General features: G+C 35.8%; 1 pseudogene; it reads right to left on the bottom strand.

Moving 5' to 3' along the window:
- Positions 1-639: 639 nt before the first annotated feature.
- Positions 640-3,058, bottom strand: LOC143588998 (lecithin-cholesterol acyltransferase-like 1 pseudogene; annotated as a pseudogene).
- Between the last annotated feature and the right edge of the window lie 9,359 nt (positions 3,059-12,417).

Raw genomic sequence — 12,417 nt, forward strand, 5'->3', positions numbered from 1 at the left:
CCAGTTTCGAGGATTTATATTCTTGAATCGAATAGTCTAACACGCTTTAGGCGTGCCATAAACTCATTACTAGTGTATGGTTGTCCTTTCAATAACATTAATCGGAGCACTAGCAGTTGTTATATGTGACTTAGCTAGTCACTCTATTTAGGCCAATGAATGTATCTAGTAGTTAATTTGCTAATTTTTGTAAATGAATTATCTTTTTAACTTGAGGATCAACATAATGATAATTCATTACAACTTTTAATTTTCCAACTGCTTCTTATTTCCCTCTCATGTTGGAAATATTATTTTGTTTAAGTAAAAATCAATATTGAGTCGTAAACAAATCCCATGTTGATGACTCTAAATACATAATTATCAATACTTTTCCATATCCAACATATATTCCCAACCTTCCTTGATGTCTCATATTTGTGCACTGTGTTGGAGTAATTGCAATGTGTATATACTATAAGTAATAATTTAATTTATTCGTATAAGAGCCTATTTGGTGTATGCAGCTTCACTTATAAATAAGCTTAAGTTTAATCTCGGCTTGCTAAAACTTGGCGAGCTGGTCTCAAATAACTTATAAACGAGTTGAGTATCATAAGAAGATTTATTACGTGATGTATAAATATAATTTTCTAGTGTTTACAAACTCGAAACAAGTGGCAAAGAAGACATCTCGGAATTGATAGCTTCAATTTCCCCGATTATTAAAGCCAACGCGTTGTCATCTGTAAGTATATTCGTATGAGAAACCCCAGAAACCTTAATCACCTTCAACTTCTGATCTTTCTCATCCTTCCACTCATCCTCCAAAGCCAACAAGCTAACCATATTAACCGTTCCGTCTCCATCCCCGTACGCAATGTCTGGCTGCTTATCGAACCCGTCTTCCCCATAATACAATGTTTCGGGTGTTGAGACGCCATTTCCAACTATACAAGTCACGGGCACTTGCGGTGCAGCCAACTTTCCAACAAAAGGTAGGATACGCGTCTCGTAAGGGTGCACCCCTTCTTCAAACCCGATATCTTGAAGAAATCTTGAAACGTCAAAAGACGAGTAAGTTGCGTTTGGTGTCACGACTAACGGTGTTTCAGGAGGGAAGTGCTTCCGTCGTGGCATGAGCCATAAATTGCTCTCTGAACTCCGTTGCTCGTTTCTGACGAGCAACGGGTTCACCAAGGGAACTCCAAATGCGTTCCCTGAAGCAAAAGTTAACATCTCGTCAACCGTGCCACCCCATGGCGCAGACAATGCAATGAAATGTTTTATGTATTGTTTGTGCCATGATGGTGAGTTACGGTTGAGGAGTTCAAGGGCGAATAGGCCTCCCAGACTGTGGGAGACGAGGATAACGGGAAGTCCGCCATTAGCGTTGCTTGCGTTCTCGATTAACTGTTTTAGGTCTTCGAGGAACGTTGAGCCGACGTGACAAGGTTGTCCTTGTGGTGCCAACCCGTAACGGAAATCAATGGAGCTCCAAAAAGATTTTGGCTGTCTTTGTACCCAAGTTGTTGTATTGATTCCACCAATGGTTCCATGTAACTCGTTATCTTCCTGTAAAATTAGAACATAAATTTACTTCAAATTTAGAGCGTTCAGTAAGAGAAAAGTTGTTTTCATTTTTCAAAAACTATGATAATAAATAAGTTTTTTCTTAAGAGATATATTTGATTACTAAGGGTACTTGGGCATAACTCAAAAAACCCAAATTATCCTAGCCAGTAAGTACCCGTAGACAACTCAAAAACAACCAAATTGATTGGGATGGTGTCCCATGCATCTATACCCAAACTAAGTAACTAACTAAATGCATTTATCAAGCACGCACACAATCATTCATCTTTGAAATCAATTTCAGGTAGTAAAAACTGAAATTAGAAATCAAATCACCAAACCAAGAGGCTGCGGTGTTGATGAGAACATGATAAACCGAATGTGATACCCGAAAGGTGCCCCGAATACCTTAAGTTAGTCTTTATTTGAAAATAAAGATAGTGTTGTATGATATTCTTTTATAATATGTTTTTTATCTTAAAGTTACAGAATAAAAAATACATTACTTTAAATATACTTCGGTTCTCAACAAATTTTTAATGACACGTAAAAAAACAAAACTACACATTAAGTTATTTTTTTATTTAAAATTATTATATATTAAAGAAAAATTAAATTATATGTTAAATAAAAAAAACAAAATTAAATTGACATAATTACTAAAGTAGCCATCTCAAGTATCTCTAGCTAATTCCACTTTTGTCAATTTGAAGCAGCTCACACACATAACGACTAACTCAGAAATCACATTCAAACAAAAACAACACTTTCAAAACAAACCAACTTAAAAAAAAAATAAATAAGAAAGAAAGTATTCAAACTAGAATGAATAATTAAAATGAATGATTGTTATTCACAAACTTTATTGTCTAATATAACTTTATTTTTCTAACATAACTAACTCGGAAATCAAATTCAAACAAAAACAACACATTTCCATTTTCAAAATAACCATATCTTAAATAATAAACAAACTCAAAACTACAAAAGTAAAATGGATGCATGATTGAACTAGTAGATAAATGTTTGTTAATAGTTTAAAACGATAATGAAAAGAAGTTGAAAATATTAAACTTTTCTTGAAAGAAGGATCAAGGTAAAGAAGAGACTGAGTAGACCCAAACCGAGTCACCCTAGTCTCCACTCCAGGAGCATTCCTATAATCATCAGCCTCTTGGTCATAATAAAGCGTCATACGTTCAGCAAAACACTCAGTTAAGGGTGCCAACAACACACCAATCTCAAACCACAGCCTGAACCACCCCTTTTTATCCTTCTTAAGCGGGTAAAACCGGTTGCACAACAAACTAGTCCCCTTATACTCGGAAGTTAACCGAGCTTCAAGCTGGTTCCCACCGGCTCCTGGTATCAGGATAACTGGATGCAGCTGCTGGTTGTTGTTGTTGGTTATTGCTTGGCAAGTGGGTGGCATCATAGCCACCATGGTGGTTGTTATGACCATCATGACTGTGGATACATCGACGACAACCGTGGCCCCTCCCATAATAGTTGGATGAGAGAATATTGTCCAAGGTAAAGTTGGAGTTTTGAGATGGAGAAAGTGTGGTTGTGAGGGAACGTGTTATATGCATGAATATGGTCCATTCAAAATTTTGTGCCAATTATTAAGAGTCAAAGTGTTGTTGTCATATCCATTTATTCAAATCTAAAACTATACTAAAAATAATTATATTTTCGGTTTTAGTTTTAATTAATAAATAATATTTTTTTAAATATTTATCACTATTTTTCTCTTTTCTCTATCATAATCACTTTAAAAAGTATTAAAAAAATTATAGGGTATTACATGAACTTTTCAAACATATAGAGAAATTATAACATTTTCTCTATCATTCAATAATAACTCTTTAAACCATTTCCTTAAAGTGAATATCCCATAAAATAGCAATCAAGTTTCAAAAGTGTTATAATTAAGTTACTCATGCTGAAAGTGGAGAATAGAGGAAGGTTATTGGTTGCTTTGTTTGTTTGTTTTTTTATTATAATAATAATCATAAAATAATAGTAATAAGAAAATGATTTGAAGGGGCTCCTACACCACGTTGTTGTTAAACGTCCCTGTGATGACGTGACTCTACATGATTCAAAACATCCCTATAAAAGCTTCATCCACTGCACGGTCTAAATAGTTGTGCATTTCAGTGAATGACTATTTCTAAACTTTAACGGAAATCCCACGTACCATTTTCAACTTATTTTTCTTAAAGAATAGTAAATTTATGTGTATTAGCCCAATTAGAGGAGTCAATTATATGTAAAAGCCCTATTACGGGCACTATTCTTTGTATGTGGGCTCAATTTAAATAAAATTGGGATAAAAGCTAAAGCTTGTTAATCGTATCAAAGCGTTCACATTGGAGTATATAAAATCTACTTTTCTCCATAAATATGGAGGGGAAAATAACTAAAACAACCTCCATTGAAATCTTTATAATAGCAAAAAATTTGATAGAAACAATAGTTACTCTCTATGTATAAAGGGTTACTATCATCGTAACTAGAGATAGAGAATCAGATATGATCATGTGATGGGTTTTTAAAAAATAAACAAAGTTCAGGAAAAAATATGTTTTTAAATAATTATAAAGATGAGAAAAGAGACTTGGATGAGAATGCTCTTATATGATATACTAGTCTCAGTCTTAGACCCGTGTATAAACGAGTAACATTGAAAATTTAATATTTAATAAATAATCGATATACATAAACATATCAACACTCTGTTAATACATAGTCGTTATACAACAATATTAACAATATTTTTAAAATAAACAATACACTTTTATTTTTCGATGGGCTTTTGGTTTATAATACAAATTAAATAAATCGAAAAGCAAAAAATACTCTTAAAATTTTTACCAATATACATTCTTAGAAAGGTTATAAACAACAAATGTTTTAGTTTGTAGCATTATAGTTTATTATTTGAATCCATCATAAGATAACTTAAAGTGTAAATCATACCTATTCGTCATTGATTTAATTAGACCTTCAAAAAATCTGACACATAATGATAAGCATGAAAGTTAAATATTATGTATATGACACCCGATATATAAAAAAATACATGTTAAATTAACAATTTTTGAAGCATACATTTTAGGATATTATTATAAATTTGCTAAAAAATGTGAGGTTTAATGTGAGAATGACAAAAGTAATAGCTTTTTATTAAAGAGTGTAGTTTATATATAAGATAAGATTAAAACAGGGGATTGATGCACAAAGATTTGATTGGCCTACGTGGAGTGATGTAGCGGTCGTCGTTCGTTTTTTTAAATAGTTATTCAAAAAACATTAATGTGAGGTGTTGGGTTCAAATTCTTGCAAGTGCAAAGTTAATGGGTTTTTAGGTGTAAAAATTTGTTATTACAAAAAAGTTAACCGATGGCAGTTGGCAATGTAAGAATATATATATATATATATATATATATATATATATATATGGTCATCATTAACATTTATATAATATTAGATCAATGTATTATTTATACCTTATTATATATTAGTTGGTAATTGTTGATGGGCCATATTACCTTTAATTAACTAATAAAAAGGGTTTCCCCTTTGTTGTATATAAAGAGAGATAAATATTAACATAACTAATTCATACACATACAATTTTGTGTGCCTGCTCTCTCCTAAACCGGGTTCCTCTCAAGAACCCTAACACCATCCTTAACTATACATCCTAAAGGGGAACTCGATCAAGCTGACAACTATGTCGTCTACATTCTTCTCCGATGCGGTTGCTACTCTCCATGCTATAACAGGTACGCAATATAACTATAGGTTTATCATATTATTCATGTTTTCCATTATCAATATGAGGAATTGATCAACATGTGATGTCAAGAGCAATGTTGTTTAATCAGTTCTTCATGGTTTTCCATTAAATATTGATTTAAAGCAAAAGACTTGAATTTAAACTCTTGATAAACCCTAATTTTATTTTTATAATGCGTGTACTTATTGAAATTGGTTTAGATATAAACTGTTTAAAACTTTTAGAACCCGATTTCACATTAAAAACCTGTTAAAAGTTTATGGTTTTTCGGTGATGTTCTTCGTGTTCATCATGGTTTTTTTCAAAAATAATACATACTTTGGTTAAAATTCAGATTATGATTGTGTCTTTTCCTAAAATAATTGGATAAACAAAACTCCAAATTTTTTTGAAATTTGAATAATTATTAAGAATATAAATTTCAACATTGAACAAATCTTATAGATATAACTAATCCCTAACAATATGAATCAAAATATTATCACCTTAATTAATTTTTGGATTTTAATGCTTATTGAGATCTCGGTCAAACCAAGATCTCCTAAAACCGAAATCTCACAAAATTGAGATTTCATCAAAACCGAAATCTCATTAAAACGAGATCCCATTAAAAAACCGAAAAGTTATTAAAAATCAAAAACCCAATAAAATCCGAGAACTCATAAGTGCTGACCTAGAACTCATAATTTGACCGAGAACTCATTACTAGAATTCATTGCAAAGCCGAAACAAAACTTTTATATATTAAACTTGTTACTGTTAACTAATTAAATGTTTTGTAAATACTTAAACTTTTAAAACCTTTTACAAAATATAAAAGTTTTACTTGAATGAATTATGATGTATCACTTCTGCCCAAAGGTGATATGTTATATCTACCCCTCATACAAGTCTAATTACAAAGCTTTGTTAATTTTGCTTATATGATTTAAATGTCTCATTTCTGCCCAAAGATGACGTGTTACATTTATATCCAGTAAAGTTAACTTGTGCATAATTAAAATAACTGTCTCACTTTTGCCCAAAGGTTATGTGTTACAATTGTTTTGCACACATATACTTAAATAAATTTTAATTCTGCCCAAAGGAGATTTATTTTTGTTGGTACATAAATGTCAGTAGTTCATAGTCTAGCGTTTGTAATCGAGTCTGTAATGTAATTATCTTTAAGTTTATGTTTATGTATGTAAGCGAAGTTGTCAACAAGTTCGCTTAGGCGAACTTGTTGAACAAGCGAAGTTGTCGACAAGTTCGCCCAGGCGAACTTGTTCAACGAGCGAAGTTACTGACAACTTCGCCTGAGGCGAAGTTGTCGTGTATTTATATAGCCTACGGGTTTACGGTTAAATATATAGTTTTGGTTAATCACGTGTAATTCAGTAAGTCGATAGACGAGAGAGGAGTCAGTTGTTGAGTTCAGTGAACGTGCCGAGAGTCTGTAATAGACGTGTTTCAAGTTATAATATATAACGTGTTCGTTTGTATCGCGTGTGATTGTTATACGTATTCTACGCTCGTAACTACCTACGCAGGGATTCCGCACCTACGTAGATAGCGATATCCCGTGTAAGATCCGTCCGGGAACCTACAATTTGTATCAGAGCTTTGGCTCGATTGTGTGGTTCGGGATTTCACGCGGGTGTAGAAAACGTCTCGTTTGACCTATTCGCGGGACGCGTTTTCGTTGATATTGTGTTATACTCACCTTATACAGTCATATTCAAGCCGTCACACCGACCGGAAACTGCTAAATCGTCGAAAACAGATCTGAATATTTTCAGTGTTCTTCGGGCGAAGTTGTTGTTCTTCAGGCGAAGTTGCCGACGCTGGAAGTAGGGTTTCGGCGAAGATATAAGGTTGAGCGAAGTTAACCACAACTTCGCCTACCTCATAAGTTCGCCTAAGCGAAGTTAACCTCAACTTCGCTTACCTCCTAAGTTCGCTTACCTTAAGCGAAGTTATTCTCAACTTCGCCAAGTCACGCGAATTTAAGGATTTTCCAGCGAAGTTAACACTTAAGCGAAGTTATCCTTAACTTCGCCTATAGTACTGTTTGGAAGAATTTTTGTCTTTTTCCGGGTTTTTCTTGTTTTCGAGAAGATGTCGCCGATTAACATCTCAGAGTTAGTCAAAATGGAAGTTGAAGCGGGGTCGGCTACTAAGGCCCCAAGGTTGATGAAAGGAACCGACTTTGTGGCGTGGAAGGATAGGTTCATTCAGTATATTAAATACCAGGATGCAAAGATGTGGGTGTGCATCCAGGATGGATATATTCCACCGACAATGGAATATGAAGGTCGGGATGTGGTAAAGAAGTACAGCAAGATGGAGGAAGAAGAGAAAAAGATGTATGAGGCCGAGAGCAAGGCCCATGCTGCAATTACTATGGCTATTCCTCAAGAGATTCTCCATACATTCAGGAAGTACACTTCTGCACGAGAGCTTTGGGATGCTCTTGAGAATAGATTCGAAGGGAACGTGGGTATTCGTGCCTCGAAGATTAAGCTCTTAAAGACTCAGTTCTCTGTCTTCAAGTATTTGAAGAACGAATCGCTCGATGATATTATCACCCGATATTATCATCTAATGACAGAGCTGAACAACTATTCTATTGCTTACAGAGAGGAGGAAATAGTTGAGAAGCTTCTCGATGCTCTCTCACCGAAGTGGGAAATGTACACTGTTCTAATGAGGGAAGACAAAGACTTTCCTGATTATGACTTGGAGACAGCAGTAAACAAGCTCAGAACCTTTGAGCTTAATATGGTTCGTAAAGAGACACCAACGGATCAGGTTCAAGACCCTGGTATGTATGGTGCCAAAGTTAACTCAGGCTCAAGTTCGAAGTCTGAATCTGCTGCTTACTACTCCAAAGGAGAGTCAGGTTCTAACTCTTCTCATGAAGGAAATGTGTCAGTAAACATGAACGGTGATGTTTGCTTTGTTGCTGGAGGATCAAGTGCTTCGAAACCTCAAGCATCCAAGAGTAGTTTCTCTCCCAGTGCTTCAAGCAATAACTACTCTAAGATGCCAATGAGTGTCAAATCTGCTGAAGAGCAGTTTGCACTCTATGCATCTTTTATTGCTTCTTACGAGAACTACATACAAGGGAAGATTGTGGACCCTGCTGCTTTGGAAGAAGACTATGACCAGATCGACCCTGATGATCTGGAGGAGATGGATCTGCAGTGGCAGATGGCGATGATAGTCAGAAGAGTGAAGCGTTTCATGAAAAAGACTGGCAGAAAGTTCGTAGGTGGAAAGCCAGGATTTGATAATTCAAGGGTGAGGTGTTACAATTGTCAACAAAATGGACACTTTGCAAAGAAGTGCACTAATGCACGTGTAGAACGTAGTCAGGGGAGGACTACACAGCAAAGTGGAAATAACAATGGGAATAATGCCATGATGTCTGATGCTGGTGAATACAACTGGAACATGTTCTCTGGAGAACTCTTTGAGCAGGCACACATGGCGAAGGTTGCAGCTGAAGAATGTATGAAAGCTGCTGAAAATGAAAAAGCTTTCATGGCTAATGACCAGAACTCCGAGGTATGTACTAAACCTATCTGTACTAAATGTGAGAACTTGTCTGAACAGCTTGCTACAATTACTGATCAGTATGTTAAGTTGGATGCCGAATTTAAAACCTTGAAAGAAGATCATCACTTCACAAAGACAAGAGAAAATAATTATAAAATAAAAATTAAAGCTTGTGAAAAAGACGTTAAAAGTTTAAAAACAAAATTAGCTGAGAAAATTGATGTGATCGATCTAAGCTACGAGATTTTAGAAGAGAAAACCAAGTTAATCGCTGAGAAAGAAAAACAGATTGCTGATCACCAGGTAAAAGTGGTGGAACTAAATAGGAAACTGGAGCAATTCCGGAATTCCTCTGCTATTCTTGATCACCTCGTTAGTGATCAATGTTCCTCACCTAAGAGGGGAGGAATTGGTTACCATGAGGTTCCACCACCTTATAACCATAATTATACTTTCAATCCTAGTGTTCATGAATCTGTTAATTTTGTAGCTGATCAGACAGGTCCTGCTAAGGAAACTGGTAAAGTACCGGAAGTTAGTAAAGGCAAAACAAGTTCGCCTGTCTCAAAAGTTCTATTTCAAGTCCAGTCTCATCTGATTCGGATAAGTCATCCGAGTCGGGTAAGACAAAAGAGAAGGAAGTGTTACCCACTAGTGGAGAAAAAGTTAAATCAACTAAAAGGAGTACTCCACTCAACCCATATGTCCCACCTTATGTGAGACGTACGGTTGGTAATACTGCCTCCACATCTAAAACATCTACTGAAAAGAAAGCTGAACATAGGTGTTGTTTTAGATGTAATCAAACAGGGCACCTTGTTGCTGATTGCCCTCTGAAGTAGCGTTTCAGAGAGGTGAGGCCCTCGAAAACTGAGACTAAGGTTTTTGGTAATCGTTTAAATGTTAAAAATGAAAACCATTCAAATTTGAGAGATAATACAGGTTTTCAAAGAAACACATCTCGTTTTTACACTACTAATAACCAAACCAAATGCTATAATTCTTTTGATTCTCTTAATGTACGTCGGTTTGGTTGGCCTCACTATCAGTCTCCAAGGAGGTATCCTGTTAGGACTCGTGGAAATTTTTCTAATGCTAACTTTGGTCAGCCAAGGTGTGTGAGTTCTGTTAAGAAGGTTAATCGACCCAAGACCAAGAGGTCTTGGGTCCCCAAATTTTAATAATCTCTTTTGTTTGTGCAGGAACAGTTGAACAGGGATTCCAATAATCTTTGGGTTGTGGACAGCGGCTGTTCCCGGCACATGACTGGTAACAAGGATTTGTTACAAGATTTAAAACCTGTTCAAGGAGCGAGAGTCAGTTTTGCCGGTGAGAGTGGAGGCAAAATAACAGGAAGGGGTACGGTAACTAACGGGAAGATGACGTTAGAAAATGTGAACTTTGTTGAAGAACTGAAGCACAATCTGCTGAGTGTGTCGCAGATTTGTGATAAGGAGTATACTGTTCACTTCACGAAGAATGAGGCGAATCATCATAAACCTTATTGAACTGAATGGGATGATCAATCCCGAGTAACCATGTTTTTCTTGTTAATTTATTTAAAAAAAAAAAAACGTCACTAATCGCTTAAAATTATGTCGGTTACATTAGTTTGAAGGACTTGTCTTCGGATATGTTTTGGTCCTCATTTTCTACTTGTAGATTTTGAGGATAGCCATTAACCAGATTACTGATAGTGACCGGGGCGGTTTATGATGAGTTTTTCTTTCTTTCGCTTAAAATTAGTCGATCATACTTAGTTAGAAGGACACATACTGGTATGTGGTCGGTCCAGCTGATCCATTGGATCTTCGGGATAGCCGTTTGCCTGAAGACTTTGTTTTGGTCGGGGCGATTTTTGTTTAAATTTTGAAAAAGAAAAGGGAAATGAAATTACTTTTCAAGTCTACTACTTCGTATGAAGTACCTTTGCTATGTTCACAGAAAATTGATCCAACCTTGGAAAATGATATATATATACTGATTGTGTGTGCTTAACTAGTGAAGTTATTAGGCTTAAAAGGCCCTAGAACAGTCATTGTATGTCATGGTAACTTTTTATGGTGTGTAAAAGTAGATGTGATACTAACCTAATCTACTCAATTTTACGTGGAAACTCCTTAAGAGTTTTGTATGTCTTCATACATATCTTTCCGAATGATAGGCAGAAAAGCGTTTACCCAGTCATACACGAGCCCGTAAGTGTTCTGATTCCCGTGAAGAAGGCGTTTCAAGACACTGCAGTGATCCAGATTCGGGACTTGCAGTTGTTTATTACTCTGAAGTCTATAAGTATGTTTGTTAAAAAAAAAAAAAAAAAAAAAAAAAAATTTAGTACTTATGAGTTATTGTAACATTCGAGAGTTCAAGATATCGAGACTTCTCAATCATGGAGTAAGAATGAGTACGGGAAGCAGACAAAGAATACTTACAAGTTAATCAGACACTATGGGTCGAGGTCAATTCGGGGTGACTTGGGGAAAGCCAAATACGCTTAGAGAATGGATAGGAGACATCAAAATCTCTGAGTTGTTTTCCACTTAAATTTTGAGTCTTAATCGAATCTAACTCGTATCACAGAAACGATGAAAACCACTTTAAGTTATTTACATGTGTACAACCTGTTTCTCTATGTCATAATACAGCTAAACACGGATCTATGTGACAGTCACGGAGTTAGTATGATTCCGTTAGGATCTTTTCTAAAACATGGTGGTCCCTGACTAGACTGAAATTTGATCCCTTATTCGTTAAAATTTTATAAGTTTTTCTTAGTTTTGTAGTTGTATTAATTTTTAACTGTTTACTTAGAATTGATCATGTCGTTTATTTCTTAAAGGGAAGTTTTAAAGAGCTAATTCAAATTGTTCAAAATTATAAGAAATGATCAAGACTATTCAACGCCTAGTGGAAGCAAATCAACTGCAGGCATCCCTCCTGGTTGAGCACGGGAAAGTTATAGATGCCTTGAAGGTGTTCTTGGCATCTCAGGGGGAGATGAGCTGTAGAGGCGACGAGCTGAGGACGAAAAGAAGAAATGATCAAGACGATGATCCCAATGCACCGGAAGGTGCAGGTGGTGAGTTGCCAAGAACTACTATAGCTCTTGGGGCTTCCACAGCTGAGGGGGAGTCTGCCGCTTGTGATGATGTGGTTGCTGTTGGTGATGATGTGGATGTGGTTGAAGATGTTGAGATTGTTGATGATATGATTGATGCGCTGAAAGAGATAGACGATATGTTAGAGGATGATGAGTTGATAAATGAAGATGATGTTCTGCCAATCGATGAGATCGAAAAGATTGGTGCAGAAATTGTGGTTGAGAATGTGATAGAAGAAGGAGAGATTGTTGAAGAAAATGTAGAGCATGAGATCCCTGTGGTTGAACAGTCGACTATATGTGAAGATGCTGTGGTTGACAACACTGAGTGGGAAGATCAGCCAAACTGGAAGGAAGGCTGCGCTCAGTGGTTTGTAAAGACGAAGAAGCCAGCAGTACCGACGATGTTCAA

Source organism: Bidens hawaiensis, unplaced genomic scaffold (genome assembly GCF_021521415.1).
Source record: "Bidens hawaiensis isolate Kalapana, Puna unplaced genomic scaffold, B.hawaiensis_p1.1 tig00037133_1, whole genome shotgun sequence".
NCBI lineage: Eukaryota > Viridiplantae > Streptophyta > Magnoliopsida > Asterales > Asteraceae > Bidens > Bidens hawaiensis.